This window comes from Zalophus californianus, chromosome 4 (genome assembly GCF_009762305.2).
Source record: "Zalophus californianus isolate mZalCal1 chromosome 4, mZalCal1.pri.v2, whole genome shotgun sequence".
NCBI lineage: Eukaryota > Metazoa > Chordata > Mammalia > Carnivora > Otariidae > Zalophus > Zalophus californianus.
In genome coordinates, this window is record NC_045598.1 from 87,321,846 (window position 1) to 87,337,400 (window position 15,555).

At 36.2% G+C, this 15,555-nt stretch overlaps 1 protein-coding gene across 1 annotated transcript in view; it reads left to right on the forward strand.

The window, feature by feature from the left end:
- AMY2B (amylase alpha 2B) overlaps positions 1 to 15,555 on the forward strand; it is a 56,231-nt gene that overhangs the window by 1,168 nt on the left and 39,508 nt on the right. The window lies entirely within an intron of this gene.

The following is a 15,555-nucleotide window of genomic DNA, read 5'->3' on the forward strand; positions in this document are numbered from 1 at the left end:
TTCATTCTTACCTGGATACCAATGCAGTTAAACATACTTTTTTATAGTAATAGTATTTCTTATTTCTTGTAATTATTTTAGGAGTGGTTTTGTTTGGCTATGACTTGTTTTTTTTTGTTTATTTTGGGTTTTTTTAGTAGTGGGGGATTTTCCCCACTTTAGGAAATTTGTATTCTTGCCCTAATTTAGTCTTATTTCGGTGCCCTTAAATCGATTAGATTATCACATAAGGGTGTAAATGTTTCCCATACAAAAGTATTGTGTTATCTTAGTGAAATTAGCTTCAGCTATGTGTTAATAAGAAAATTTTGCTATATTTAATTTGTTCTTATTAATACTGTCCTGTGAGTATATAATAATAACTTCACCAGAATCAATGCCCAGAGACTTGGTCTTTGTTGGAATGCTTTTGTGAATCATAGCTTTTGTCTCCTAGCATTGTGAAATAATGAAAATGGGAATTTTAAAGATAAGAATTAGAAGTATGGAGAAGTGAACCCCAGAACATGCTCATTTTTAGATGTCAGATATATAAAGAATAGGTAGAAACCAAACAAAATATCTCAGGTAGGAAGGGCTGGTGAAATATATCAGATCTGTTCTTGACAGATCTCTCCTTGACAAACTGATCTGATGAATGAAAGAAATGAGAGGAGGTATTAAAGAGAATGGTAGAGAGGAATTTAATATAGTGAGAACTGAAGACAACTGTGATAGAGAGTCTTGCTCTCAGGGGGATAGAAATGGGCTGTTAATGCAGGGGGGGAATAGTATCAAGAAGGGTTTTGATTTTGTTTTGTTTTATAAAGATTGAAGATATAGCAGGTTTGTATGGACTAATCCAGTAGGACTAACCCAGCAGAGGAAAAAACAAATATGGTGCATGAAGGAGAGGGATATTGTTGGAGATGTAGATATGGTATGCAAATAGAAGAGTTAGTTTTAAAGATGGGCGTGTAAATGGCTCATTAATAGCAGGGAGAAAGGACTGATTGTGTAGGCCTAGATGTTTGTAGTTTGCTGGATATATAGGAGGAGCATGTAAAAGTTGTATGATAGTTTTTCCGTGAAATAGGAAGCAAGGTCGCCGAGGGAAAGAGTATTGGATTGAGGAAAGAAAAGGTGTAAAATAGACACTTAGAAAGTGGCAGAGTGAATAGATTCTTAGAAGGATGGCTAGACAGTACTTAAAGTGGTCAGTTGAAGTCTGTTAATTTAAGTGAGACTAGTCAAATGATTTTGTGTTTTCCTCCAATGATGTTTAGCCTCGGTGCCATCGAGTAGACAAGAGTTGAATTTAATCAAAGTTGGAATTTTCCTAGATGAATACAACAAAGTGAGAGGAAGGAAAAGGTGTTGATATACTCAAGGGAATAATTATAAAGAAAAGACATAAAAAGAGATCTGGGTAAAGAGCAAAGTGAGAAAATGAAGGTTGAGAAACAATGGAAAAATGGTGTGATCAATTATATATAGATTGCAGTATGATTGAAGATCTGTTGGAGTTATTTACTAGAGGTAGGAAGTAGAAATTTGAGAGGTCCAAATAAGAGAATAATGTGACAAATTGACAAAGGCAGAGAGAATACAGTAATTAGTGTCTATAAGTTCTAGGATGTGAACATGGTAGTTAAGTGAAAACAGGGTCATGGAAAAGAGATGAATTAAAGAAATTGAGAAACTTGAGTATGAAAAGGATCATCTAAGTGGATTTTGAAATTATTAAGAATTATGACAGGAATAGTGAACCAAGATCTAAATAAAATTATCTCTTAGAACATATAATTCTGTTAGATATGGAAAAAGCAATATTTAAAAAAAATCATTTTATAAAACTCTTTCTACAATGACAGGAAATTCAGCCTACTTTACTGAAAACTAGTGTATTACAGTGGTTTTATAGGTGTAGATTCTCACATCAAATCTTGTTTCTGAGGTTTAATTGCTTTATCGCCTTGGGCAGGGTCTATCAGTTTCCATGGAGATAAGCAATACTTATCGTAGGGTTGTTGTAAAGATGATTTGGTGAATATAAAATACTTAAAACAAGTCTGGGGTGTGTGTGTGTGTGTGTGTGTGTGTGTGTGTGTGTGTGTGTGTGTGTGTGTGTGTGTGTGTGGTCAAGTTCTCAGTAAATATTAGCTCTTGTAGTGGTTGTGGTGGTTCTTAACTCACACCAATTCCAGGTGACATAAAGATTTTGATGTCTTAGACAAGACTTCAATCATCTTTCCGCTGTGATGACCTACACTTCTTTTGCTTGCCTCGATTATTCAAAGTTCCTTTAGCTGGTCTAAGAATTAAATTGACATGAGACATAATTCATAATTTCTTAACCTTAAGTTAGCTTTAATACTGAATATTTTCCCAGTTCACGTGAACTTGAAATTCATTTGGATTGAGTTTTTGAGAATTTTTATGAATGCAAAACTTAAATAAGTGCTTAATTTTCTATAAGCCAATCAAATAGAGCTCTTTTACAAAATCATTTGAGCAATTCTAACTGGAAAATGGCATATATCCACAATAGACACATACTGAATGATGGAGAAAACTTACCATTATTAATATTTGAGGAGAAAGGGGCAAGAGAACCCTTTTGCAGTTTGTATGTTTAAAAAATACCTACTTCCTTCTTTTTTTCCTTTACTCAGGCAATTGTGGGCTGTGTGTACACTTCAGAGATAACAAGATTTATAACTTTAAGGGACAAAGAATGTAAGGTTTTTTTTTTTTCCTAAGAATTATAGGGTAATTGCTATTTAGAATTTACCTTCCTTTTTTAAGTACAGGACAATTCTGTTTCAGTATCCTGATTTTTTATAATACCTATAAGCATTTTGAGAGGAATAGGTGAGGTTTTGGGATTGGTAGAGATGGTGGGGGTTGCTTCTAGAGTTGCATTTCTGGTTTTGTAGAGATTTGCCAGGCAAAGTTGTTGCTAATTCCCAGAAAGAACTGAATTACAGCCTGAATATCAAGATATTGATCGGCCTTTTTAACTAAACTTGTCTCCTTAGATCTGGGAGATTTCCACCTAAAGTGGGAATCAGAAGATTTATATCTTTGTAAAAAAAAAAAAGAAGTCTGTATAAATCATGTTAACTAAAGCCTTCTTTCTTCACAATTCAATCTTGGCTTCTGTTAGCCCCTGAATTTCAGCCTTCTGCTGCTGTTCATTTGTAGGAGGGCCAGGAAAAATTATGTGTGTCTTTTTTAGTGGGGAGGATGTGAATCTTTCCAATTTCTCTTTAAATTTGGTGGGATCTTCTGAAAGTGGAGGTAAATTTGGGCTTTATAAGTTATAAGATTTGCTGCTATTCCAAGGGACATGAAATTTATTCCCTCCTGGGTTTGGGGTGGGAGGGTGGGAATCCAGGGTATATCTGCAAAGGACATGGCATAAGAATGCCTAAAGCTGGCAGAGCCTGATTGTAGAGCTTTAGAAAGTAGGAGTTGTAAGAAATTGCCAAGTGACATAAAAAAAAAACAAAAACAAAGTGAGCCCTATCACTTGTCTTCAGTGCTTCTGTTAAATTCACTTCATGGGTTTTAGCATTTATATGAGTAACGTATATACACTGACTCTGGAGTTTAGGCTGGAGTGCTCTGTGTAAATCTTAAAAGGAAGGGTAAGTTAAAACAGGCAGATGGAGCTGGTTTTTAAGAAGGGGAATTTACGTTGGATGTGGACATCAATTTTTGTCTTAAGTCTAACTTCTGTTCTTCCACCTTGTTAAGGGAGTCCCTAAGTCCCTACCCCTAGTAAGTATACTAATAAGACAATTGAGAGCTCTGTAAGGATTTTATTTTCCTTTGAGATGTAGCCAATTTAAAAGATTTAATGTCTGACGGTTGATGAGTAGGCTCTTACTAATATTAATAGCAACTCAAACCAAAAAGCCTTTTTTTTTTTTTTTTGGAAATACCCAGGGGCAATTTCTAGGCTTAGACCATGGGTGTAAGAGGCATCCCTGGAGAGGGTATAGATGATACAGTCCCCATCATCAACAAAGTTTACTCCCAAAAATAGTCTGAGAAAGCAAATGCCTTTGTTACACAGGCAGTAAGGATGCTTTAGTGAGAACAGTGTCTTTGATCACCCACAAAAACCTGAATTGCCTCCAGTTGACCTACTAATCTGTGACACCAGGCAGGTGCTACTGGAGTGGGACATTTCAGCACTAACAAGCAACAAAGGTTAAGAGCACAGAAGTCCCTTATGGACTGGGACCTCTTATGACTTACTTTCTGAGGGCTGTCATGGCTAGACAGAGAGTGCTGCTAGCAACTTTATGTCTCAGAACCCCACTCTTATTTGGCTACCAAGGTGTACCCCAGTAAGTGCATTGTCTGCATGGTGGAGACCAGAGAAAATCAAGTTCTCAAGACAAAAGGAAAAACCTTATCCAGATTTTATGTGTGGGACCCACAGCAAGGTTTGTCGAAAATATGCCCATCTGATAACTATGAACTCAACAGTCTTATAAGGGCCTATGCTGGTATTTCCCTCTAGGAATTCCCTTTTATAACAACACAAAAGACAAAAATAGTGAACATCTCTGGGGAGGAAATGGATTAGTAAAATCAAGAGTACTCTACTGAATTTATCAGAGATGCTGAGCCCATGAGTATTTCCAAAAATACTTTCCTGCTAATGCTAAATTTAGAAAGAAAAAGGACTCACCTCACTCTTGTTCCACCAGATCTTGCAGACAGATTCCAGGAGGCTGACACGGTAAAATCTTACTTTTGCTAGCTGTTTATCAGATGTCCCAGAATTTCTCAGCTACGGCAATCCCAGGGTGAACAATATTTAGCCAGTTGAAATTTATCCTGCCAACTAGCCAACTGTTGGGGAGGAAAAAGTTTCCTTCAAGATTCTTCTTACTGGTCTAAGAATTAAATTGACATGAGACAGATTAATAGTAGGAAAAAACAAATTAGAATTACATGTACATGAAGGCCTAATAGTAGCATTGAGTCTCAAAGAAATGTCCAAGTCCTATGCTTTTATATATTTTAAGCAGATGTTGCCAGGTGAACTGCAGAGACCCTAGGCCCTGGGTTTTCAACCAAGCCCATCCTGAAGGAGTCACCGAAAGTTCTCTTGTCTTGTCTTGAGAAAAGATTCAAGGAAGACACTCTTAACAGAGTGGATAAGTGACATAAGTGGGAAAGTTTATATAAAGTGAAAAGTGATGGACATTGGGGAGGGTATGTCCTATGGTGAGCACTGTGAATTGTGTAAGACTGATGAATCACAGACCTGTACCCCTGAAACAAACAATACATTATATGTTAAATAAATAAAGTGAAAAGTACACTCTAGAGATAGGAGAGCAAGTGAGCTCAAGAGAGTGAGCTACAAGCTACGTGCCCTGAAGGTTGGCTTTCTGTCTTTTATTGACAGTTGTTAACTAGAGGGTGGAATATTTATTACTTGGGGTAGGAAGCAGGGTTTTGTACTTTTTCTTCCTAATTTGGTCAGGGGTTTCCTGTCATGGCATCCATCATCTGGGGCCTGTCTGCTTTGATCAGGTTTCTTGTGGAATGCTGCCAGGACAGGCCTCTGATTTTCCCAAGAGCTAGCCATAATTTCCTCCTTGTTGGCCTCCACGTGTTTTGTTAGAACCTAACTGCCTACTCCCAATACAGAGAGACATTAATCAGCAAGGAATTGACAAGATAAAGAAAACTTAACCTTTTGAAGCTTTAAATAGTAAAGGATTCTAAACACTATGGACCGTGGTTGTAAATTACTGAAAGTAACAAGGCTTGTTTATACAACTTTCTTGCCTCTGAATTCCCTATGTGGTGATAAGGATATCTCAGGGAGAGTGCCTTTCACGTGGGAGATTTATTTCCAGCTTTCTGGAGACACAGTGGGAAGGGGAAGAGCATTCTTAATAATCAGTATGCCAGAGTGGCACATTTGGGACTGCCTTGTCCTAGACCTCCACACTTCTTGCCACAGCTGCACCCTGAGACTTTAACAAGTGTAAGAACATTGGTGTCTAGGAATTAACCTGTTTGTGGTTAATGCACAACCATTCCACTCTATTTCATTAATTGAGCATATGACCCAAATAGGTCCAATTAGAAGCATTTCCAGTTCTTGTACAGATTTTTTTTTTTTTAAACTGTACAGAGCTGTGCCCGGAGCTGCTAACCATTATCCTGATAATTGTGATGATAGTTCATTTTCAGTTAGATTTAAAAAAAGAAAATTCATCATGGAGAAGTACTAGTAATTTAAACCTGTAGCAAAAGCCCTAACAGCTAATGTATCATGGAATTTTTTAGTTACTTTAAATGAAATAAACTTGAAATTAGTACTTTTTCCTTTTTTTTTTTTTTAAGATTTTATCCATTTATTTGACAGAGACACAGCGAGAGAGGGAACACAAGCAGGGGGAGTGGGAGAGGGAGAAGCAGGCTTCCCGCCAAGCAGGGAGCCTGATGTGGGGCTCAATCCTAGGACTCTGGGATCATGACCGGAGCTGAAGGCACACACTTAATGACTGAGCCACCCAGGCGCCCCAGTACTTTTTCCTTTTGTTGGAGGGATTTGGCACTCTTACAGACTAAGTATGGGTCATATATGTCACCCTTAAGATAGGAGGAGTGAAGTTTCATATAAACCACGTGAAGTGAGAGTTTAAAAGCCTTGTTCTCCAAAGGAAAAGCATACAGCTATGAAATCAAGAGAGAAAGTAGGTACTACACAGCCAAAAACAAATGTTTTAATATATAAAACTCATATTTCCACATGGTGGTTTTCCACTTATGCCTTATACAAGGGCTGGAAATAGTATGAGGCAAGTGAGGCAAATACGGTGAAGATTTAGGGAGTCACTCAGCATAATGCAAGTACTCTTCATCCCAACCTAGCATGGCTCTGCCTCCTACTATTAGTAACATGAATAAAATCAGCATAATCCTGATTAGGTAAATAAAACAAAAGGCAGTAGCATTCAGGATCTGCTTTAGATGATTTGAAAAGTATTTGCTATGCAAATGAGACTCCATTAAAATCAGTATCAAGAGATACCAAGGCTTTTATTTATTTATTTTTTAAAGATTTTATTTATTTGACAGAGACACAGAGGGAACACAAACGGGGAGTGGAGAGGGAGAAGCAGGGAGCCTGATGTGGGGCTCAATCCCAGGACCCTGGGATCATGACCTGAGCTGAAGGCAGACGCTTAACGACTGAGCCACCCAGGCGCCCTGATATCAAGGCTTTTAAAAGAAGTAAGGGGAAATATTTATTAAGCACCTAAAACTCAAAAGGCACTGTACTGAGTGCTTGTAGCAATTTGATCTTAACCACTCTGTAAGAAGAGAATACTTCCCATTATGAGTAATGGAGGAGGTTTTTTTTTTTCTTTAATTTTGCTGTAAGTTAATAAGATACTTTGTTAGATATATAACTTATTATTGCATATAAAACAAAAATATTGACCTTAGTATGATTGTTTAGGAGAGATGAGAGCCAGCCACATGTGTTAGGCACTTAACTGATGATCTCAGGAGGAATACTGTTCTCACTCCAAGAACTTAAGCTACTACATATCCGTCAGAAAGCAAACTGTTGTAGAGGTATAACATTCATGTAAAGGCCAGTAGGGAATCTAAAATAAACAGCTCAAACTCACTAAATTTGGGGAAAAAAAAAATACTGGGAAAGGGAGACCCTGCACCCAACAAGCATAAGCTTTAATGCCTTGGGGTAAAGCTAGGGGATCAAACAACACCTTAGAACATCTGTGATTAAAAGGGGTTATATCCATTAAAAACTGCACCAACTGACAATGAGAAAAGGGGTATTTACACAATAAATTTTAATTTTTTCAAATTACGACATAGTGATATACCAAGATATTTGAAAATCTTAAGAATTCAAGAAAGTCTGAGCAAGGGATTATTTGTTGTATGAAACTTCTCAGAGCTTAGAAAAAGATACACAAAATACCATTAAAATTATTTATTCTCCGGAGACATAATATCTTGCTGTGTAAGAAAAGGATGGAAGGGAAAGATTGAGGTTTGAATTGGGCAGTTCTCTATATACTGTACATGTCTTTTGAAAAAGCTATTTGAAGAGAGTTTGGTAAAATGTTAACATCTGTTAAATCTGGGTCTTGGGTCATGGGGCCTGTAATTTTTTTGTTTTACATTTTTCTGTATGACATATATATATCACAACTTGAATGAAAATAGTGGAACACCTCTAATCCAGTGTTTTGCAGCTGTTTTCTTATTGCCCTCTCCAAAGCAACATATTTAGAATTTTTTCACAATTGCTCTACATGAAATTTTAATATCCTAATATACTTTTTGATTTTGAACTGTGTAAAAATCTGTCTTTATGGATAAAAATTGGAAGATTTTCTGTCCTTCCCATCTCAAGAACTAAAACAGTGAACACATGATTTGATACCATAAAATATTAGCAAGTTCAAAATCAGATCATATAATGTTCTCTGACCTTAGTTGAACTAAATTAGGTGTCAGTATCTTTAAAAAAAAAGAAAAGGGGGTCACCTGGGTGGCTCAGTCGTCAAGCGTCTGCTTTCAGCTCAGGTCATGATCCCAGGGTCCCGGGATCGAGCCCCGCATCGGGCTCCCTGCTAAGCGGGAGGCCTGCTTCTTCCTCTCCCACTCCCCCTGCTTGTGTTCCTGCTCGCTCTTTCTCTCTCTCTCTCAAATAAATAAATTCTTAAAAAAAAATTAAATAAATAAATTAGGTATCCATAATAGAAAGATTTGAAAAATGTTTAAATTTCTGAATAAATAATATTTCTAAATAACATGGATCAAGACAGTTTTTAAGGGAAATTAGATAGTACTTGAACTGAATGAAAGTACAAATTGATCAGAAATTTGTGGAATACACCAAAGGATAAAGGGAATTTGCTTATATTAGAAAAGAAGAAAAATCAGATTGATGATTCAGCTTTCTACCTTAAAGAACTAGAAAAAGGAGCAAATTAAATGCAGAACAAGCAGATAAAGGAAATAATAAGCATAAATCCATGAATTTGTAAGCAGTAGAAAATACTGTAAACAAAACTGGTTCCTGAAAAGACCGATAACATTGAAAAAGTTCTAGCTAGATTGCAAAGAAAAAACACCCCCAAACTGTAAGAAAATATTTGGAATATTTTGAACAAATTTATGGAAATAAATGGGTCCATATCATAAAAGAGACAACTTTGATGAAATGGGTCCATATCATAAAAGAGACAAACTACCAAAGCTTGTGTGAGAAGTAGGTGACCTGAATGAACTTATATCTACTTAATATATTTACTTTGTAGTTAAAAATCTTTCTTTTTTTCTTCCAAAGAAAACGTAAGGTATAGATAGTTTCACTGGTGAATTTTGTTAAACATAATTGAAACCAAAAGTTCTATAGAAGACAACACATCCAAATTCATTTTATGAGTCCTATACTACCCTGATGCTAAAACGAGACAAGATAAAAGAAAATGATGTATCACTATTTCTCGTGAGAGTAAATGTAAAAATCCTCATCAAAATATTAAGAAGTTGAGTCAGGTAACATGGGGGGAGAGTATTTTATAAATCATGATCAAATGCAGTTGATCTTGGGAAATGCAGGCTAATCCAACCTTTGAAAATCAATTGTAATCCATATCAACAGACTAAGGAAGAAAAAGCATAGCTCGGGGTGCCTAGGTGGCTCAGTTGTTAAGCGTCTGCCTTCGGCTCAGGTCGTGTTCCCAGGGCCCTGGGATCGAGCCCCACATCGGGCTCCCTGCTCTGCAGGAAGCCTGCTTCTCCCTCTCCCACTTCCCCCTGCTTGTGTTCCCTCTCTCGCTGTGTCTCTGTCAAATAAATAAATAAATAAAATCTTAAAAAAAAAAAAGCATAGTTCATCGTAATGAATGAAAGCCTTTGATAAACATTCCTAATGAAAACTCAGTAAAATAGGAATGGAGAAGAGCTTCCTTAATCTGGTAAAGTGTTTACAAAACTTAACTGCTGGGGCACCTCGGTGGCTCAGTTGTTAAGCGTCTGCCTTCGGCTCAGGTCATGATCCCAGAGTCCTGGGATCGAACCCCGCATCGGGCTCCTTGCTCGGCGGGAAGCCTGCTTCTCCCTCTCCCACTCCCCCTGCTTGTGTTCCCTCTCTCACTGTGTTTCTGTCAAGTAAATAAAATCTTTGAAAAAAAAATGCTATCCTAACAGTTAAAAAACTGAATGTTTACCTCCAAGATTGAGAACAAGGTAAGAAAGTGCACACTAATCCCTTCTTTTCAACATCTGACAGCCAGTGCATAAAACAAAAAAGAAAAGCCATACAAATTAGAAATGAAGTAGATTTGTCCCCATTCAGAGATGACATGATTATTTATGTAGAAAATCCCAAAGAATTAAGAAGTCTCCTACAACTAATAAGGTAAGGAAGGTTGCAAGATTCAAAGTCAATAACTGGATATTGAAATTTTTTCCTAAAAAATGGTATTTATGGTATCACCAAAAGAAATAATAGGTAGAAATCTACCCAAATGTGTACTGAACCTGACAACCCTTCACCAATTTTGATAATGAAAGACGAAAATCTAAATGGGAGAGATCCTGTGTACATGAGTCAAAAGACTCATGATTTTTAAGAATATCAACTCTTCCAAATTGATTCATTACTACTAAAAAATCCTAGCAGTATATTTTGTTGATATTGCTGAGCAATTTCTTTGGAAAAGTGACAACTAGAATAGCCAGCATAATTTTGAAAGAAAAAAAAAATGGATGACTTAGACTACCTAATTCCAAGACTTACTACAAAGCTCGGATAATCAAATTGTGGTATTGGCAAACAGATGGACACAGATCACTGGAACAGAAAAGTCGGGAATAGACCCACACATACACCATAATTTTTGGCAAAGGTGAGAAGGGAATTCAGTGGAGAAAGGTTGGTCATTTCAACATAATGATGCTAGAATAATTGGACATCCATAATGCCAAAAATTGAAAGAGTACGTTGTTCTCATGCAAAAAATTTCTTCAAAAATGAGTCATAGTCCTAGGTATAAAGTGCAAAAGTAAAGAACTGGAGGAGGGGGGAAACAAATAGGATAAAGTCTGCATGACCTTACTTAGACAAGTTTTTATATGCAACACTATAAAAAGATAAATATGCCTTCATCAAATAAAAACCTTACACTTTTCAGAAGACACTACTAAGAAAATGAAAAGGCAAGTAACAGACTGGGTAAAACTTTTGCAAAGTATATATTTGATTTCATCCAGAATATATAAAGAACTTTAAAAACTCAGAAAACAAAACCCCCCCCCAAAAGACAATAAATTTAAAGATACCTTACCAAAGACTTAGAGAAGGCAACTAAGCACATGAAAAGATGCACGTCGTTAGCCCTTAGACAATGTTAGACAGCCACAGTAATATAGCACTACACACCTATTAGAATGGCTTAAAATGAATTCTGACAGTACCAACACTTCTCAAGAATGGAGCACTGCAGCTTTCAAACATTGCTAATTAAAGTACAAAATGGTCCACCTGCTTAGAAAAAGTTTCAAGAAGTTTGCTATAAAGTGAGAAATATACACTTACATGTGACCTAGCTCTCACACTTCTGATATTTAAGAGGAACAAAAAGTATGTTCACAGGGAAGAATAAAAAAAAAAAAAAAATGAAAAGATACTGGGAACAGGGCAGAGAGGGAAGAACCAGGAATCCATCTCCCCACCCAGATGACAATTACAGTGATAGGATTTATTTGATTTAACTATTTTGGAACTCTGTCATCTATTAAGGCCTTTCAATTTAACAGGAAAAAGCTTGGACAGTAAATTGAAGTTAATTCATTCAAATTTAGCTCTAAATGTAGTAGTAGCTACCCGTTTCCCAACCTCAGCCATGTAGCAGGCAATTGTGCATGTGTTCCTGGAGCAGCTTGCACACAACTAGTGGGAGCCAGGGTAGGCAAAAAGAACCTTCACCTCCAAATGTTGGAAGCAGGCTGATGGCTGATTTCTGCTTTTGATCACAGAGGTACAAAGAAGTGGGAAGCCATGGTTCTACCTCTTTACACTGTAAACACACACACCCTCACCCTGAGAAATGACTTCCAAGGGTATAAAAGGACTGACATCCCTTTTATTCCCTATTTTTTTTTTTCTTTTTTTCCTTTTGGGAGCCACCCATTAAAGACCAGGGCATTCATCAACAACTGTATATATGGTAAAAATGAGAAATTGACCATGAATGCCCAGGGAAAGACTCAAACGATCTGAGAAGATCTTAGGTTTCATTCCTTAGATTGATCCTTAGCACAGAGAGCAAAAGATAATCAAAAGCAAACAATAGGGGCGCCTGGATGGCTTAGTCGGTTAGACATCTGACTTGATTTTTGGCTCAGGTCATGATCTCAGGGTTTCAGGTTTGTGAGATCGAGCCCTGAGTCAGGCTCCATGCTGGGGGTGGAGCCTGCTTAGTATTCTTCGTCTCCCTCTGCCCCTCCCCAGCTCTTAAGCGGGCATATGTGGGCATACAGCCCTCTCTGTACCTCTCTCTCAAAAAAAAAAAACAAAACCCACAAAAAACCAGCTAACCCCAGGGAAAGAAAGAAAACTGATTTCCAGAATTGTAAAATGTCATTTTCAACAGAAAACCACAAGACATACAAAAAGCAAAAAGAAAACAGGAATGTCTGACACATTCAAAAGGGAAACAAATGACCTGAAGTAGACCTGATGGCTTTTACTCGACAAAGACTTTAAAACAATTTAGAAAGATGCTCAGATTAACGAAAGATGTCCAGAAAGCTAAAAAGCAAATGGAATTCTGGAGCTGAAAAATACAGTAAGTGAAATGAAAAAAAAAAAAAAAAATCACTAGAGGGATTCCAAGGACGATTAGAGTAGGTAGAAGAAAGAATCAACAAACTTGAAGATAGGACAATGAAAATACTAAGTCTGAAGAACAGAAGGAAAAAGGTGGAAGAAAAGTGAACAGCCTGAGGGACCTGTGGGACACCATCAAGCAGATGTATATACACTGTGGGAGTCCCAAAAGAGAGGGACAGAGAATATTTGAAAAAATAATGGCTGAAAACTTACTAAATCTGATAAAAATTATGGATATAAAGATCCAGGAAGTTTAACAAATTTCCAGTAAGATGAACTCAGAGACCCACATCAAGACACACTGTAATCAGACTTTCAAAAAATCAAAGAATCTTGAAAACTAAGAAGTGAATTGTCACATACAGGGAATACTAAAAGATTATCAGCAGATTTTCTTCATCAAAAACTTTAAAGAACCAGAAGGCACTGGGCTGATAGATACAAAGTGCTAAATGGAAAAAAAAATAACTGCCAACCAGGAATCCTGTATCTAGCAAAACCATTTTTCAAAAGTGAGGGAGAAATTAAGACAACCCAAATAAAGTTTGAGTTTGTTACCATCAGATCTGCTTTGGGAGAAATACTCAAAATGAGTCTTGCATGGTGAACTTAAAGGACACTAGACAGTGATTCAAAGCTGTTTGAAGAAATACAGAGCTCAATAAAGGGAAATACATGGGCAATTATAAAAGTTAATATTGTAATAGTGGTTTATGACTATACCTGTTTTCTACATGATTTAAGAGACTAATACATTTTTTAAACAATTACTAGTTTATAAGCCAGTATCATGACTGTGGCTAGTAACCCCAAATGTGGTTTTCTACATAATTTGAGACTAATGGCATTTAAAATAATTATTTATGTTTTGGGTTTTGGGGTACACAGTGTATGAGGATGTCATTTGGGGGACTTCAACAATGAAAAGAAGTGAGGACAGAACTGTAAAGGCAGAGTTTTTGTATGATATTTAAGTTAAGTGTTAAAACTCTAGGATTGTTAAGTGTAAATTATTTGTGGTTATCACAATTGTCTCGCAATCTTTTCAATTTAAAGTCTCTTTTGTCTGATATCAGTAAAGCCATCCCTGATCTTTTGATTACTATTTGAATGCAGTATCTTCTCCCATCCCTTTTTTTTCCATCCTTTCACTTTAAATCTCTGTGTGTCTTTGCACACACATAATAGAGCAGCAAAATAAACACAGAAGGAAATGAGTGAGAAGCACAAATAATAGAGCAGCAAAATAAACACAGAAGGAAATGAGTGAGAAAGTAAACATGTCACTACAAAAAATCAACTCAACATAAGACCGTAAGGCAGGAAGTGAGGAACAAAAAACGCTATAGGGCATATAGAAAACAGGCAAATTGATATGAGTCCCTCATTTTAAGTAATTAAGTATAAATGAATTTAACTCTTCAGTCAAAACACAATTGGGAGAATGTATAAAGACACCTGATTCAACTATATGCTATATACGGGAAACACATTTTAGATGCAAAGACACACAGAGATTTAAAGTGAAAGGATGGAAAAAATAAAGGGATGGGAGAAGATACTGCATTCAAATAGTAATCAAAAGATCAGGGATGGCTTTACTGATATCAGACAAAAGAGACTTTAAATTGAAAAGATTGCAAGAGACAAGGATTTTAATAAAAGTTTAAATAGAGCAAAATAATATATTTATTAATTGTAAAAATAAATATATAAGTTGTAAACATTTATGTGCCTAATATGAAATGAATGAAATATGAAGCAAAACTGACAGAACTGAAATTGAAATAGACAATTTTACAATAATACTTCAAAACTTTAGTACTCCTTTTATGATAATGGATAGAATGAGACAGAAGATAAGGAAATAGAAGACTCATACAATAAACCAACCATATCTAACATGTACAGAACACTCTACCTAAGAACAGCAGGATACACATTGTTCCCAAGTGCACATGAGATATTTTCTAGGATAGACCTCATATCAAGCCACAAATTGTTTCAGTAGATTTATAGAAAGAGGCATACAAAGTATGTTGCCTGACCACAGCAGGATTCAGTTAGAAGTCAATAATAGAAGGAAAGTTGGAAAATTCACTTTACCATTGAAATTAGACAACAGTATTGAACAACCAGGGCATCAAAAAATAAATCACATGGGAAATTAGAAAATACTTAGAGACAACTGAAAAACAAAACAATGTACTAAAACTATAGGATGCAACAAAAGTGTTGCTAAGGGGAAAATTTATTGTTATAAATCACACTAAAAAACAAAGTTCTCACCCCAACAAGCTAACTTTACAACTTAAGGAACTAGAAAAAGAAAATAACAGTTAAATCCAAAGCTAGTAGAAGGAGGAAATAATAAAGATTACAGACAAATGAAAGAGAATAGAAAAACAATAGGAAAAACCAATGAAACCAAAAGTTGATTGGTTGAAAACATCAGCAAATTTGACACACAATTTAACTGGATGGACTAATAAAAAAGACTCAAAATTACTAAAATCATAAGTTAAAGTGGGTACATTACTACAGATTCTACAGAAATAAAAAGGATTATGAGTATGATGAACAGTTCTACTCAAATTGGATAACTAGATGAAATGGACAAATTCCTAGAAATACAAAGCCTACTAAGA